Genomic DNA, 1,643 nt, shown 5'->3' on the forward strand with positions numbered 1-1,643 from the left:
GTGACCCTTCTGTAAGGGGGTGTCCAGTTGTCTACAGATGGGCTTTGGGTCTCCACTCTGCACTCACCCTCATTTACAATGATATGATTTTTATTCTTTGATGCCTAATACCTGATCCCATCGACACCCTGTGGTCACACAGACTGGTGTGCTTCTTCCATGTGGGCTTTGCTGCTTCTGAGCTAGATGCTACCCATCATTTTCATTTGTTTGTTTTAACTTTAATTTTCATAATTTTTCTTTGGGAGTTGGGTGATGGTTCACAGAGCAGATGGCCAGTTTTACATTCAACAATTCATACACGTCTTGCTTCATCTTGTTGTTGTCAGGCACTGTCGTGTGGTTCCAACTCACAGGGACAGAACGAAACGTCGTCTGGTCCTGTGGCATGCTCACAATTGTTCTCATGTTTGAAACGATTGTTGTAGTCATTGTGTCAATCCTGCTTGTTGAAGGCCTTCTGCTTTTTGAGTAGCACCCCCCCACCCCCACCCCACCCCGACTTTACCAAGCAGGTTGTCATTTTTCCAGGGACTGATCTCTCCTGATAACGTGTCCAAAGAATGTGAGATGAAGTCTCACCGTCCTGCACGGATACATTCTGACTGTACTTCTTCATGAAACTGGTTTGTTCTTTTGGCAGTCCACGTTTCTTTCAATATTCTTAGCCAGCACCACAATTCACACACTTCTTTTTCAGTTTTTCTTATTCTATGTCCAACTTTCACGTGCATATAAGGTGAAAATAAAATACCATGGCTTGGGTCAGACACACCTTAGTGCTTAAAGTAACACCCTTGCTTTTCAACACTTTAAAGAGCTCTTGTGCAGTAGATTTACTCAATGCAATGACGTCATTTGATCTTTGATTGATGCTGCCATGAGGATTGATTGTGGATCCAAGCAAGATGAAATCCTCGACCACTTCAATCTTTTCTCCGTTTATCATGATGCTACCTCTCCATCCTGTTGTGAGGATTTTGGTTTTCTTGACATGGAGTTGCAATTTATACTGAAGACTATGAACCTTTTCATCACCAACGGCTTCAAGTCCTCCTCGCTTTCATCTTACTTATTGTTATTCCCACATGTACCATCACGTATCCCACTTCCCGTGTTTTCTGTTCCCATTCCTCCTGCTTCCTTAACTTTCTGGACGTTGTCCTGGGGTAAAGGCTGTCCTTTTGATTTCGAGTGGTGGGTTATTCGAAAGCATGTGTCCCTTCCTAGTGCTGTGGTTCTCCAGTTAGACCTAGCTGTGTTTGGATAAACATTGAGCAGTTCAGTTCCATGCCTCAAGGGTAAGGAGGGTCTCAGGAGTTCCACCAATCTCTATCAGACCAGAAAGCCCAGTCTCTTATGCCACACACCCCTCCCAAGCCCCTAGTGACGATCTTCTCATGCGATCCCTTTGAGAGTAGTTGGTAGTGCAGTGCTAACCATGCACCATGTAATTCTTCTGGTCGCAGAGTCAGCATCCCTTAATTTCTAAGATGGCAACTAGGAGCATTTTTTTTTGACATGGCGTTGTTTTCTTGTGAGGTGCGAGGGAGTCCGTTCTGACTCCTAGTCGTCCTCTGTGCAACAGAGCAAATCACTGCCCGGTCGTGCGCCAACCTCACAATTATTCTGGCATGGTCATT

Source organism: Echinops telfairi, unplaced genomic scaffold, assembly GCF_000313985.2.
Source record: "Echinops telfairi isolate 266 unplaced genomic scaffold, ASM31398v2 ScPeMD7_8;HRSCAF=38, whole genome shotgun sequence".
In the NCBI taxonomy this organism is placed as follows: domain Eukaryota; kingdom Metazoa; phylum Chordata; class Mammalia; order Afrosoricida; family Tenrecidae; genus Echinops; species Echinops telfairi.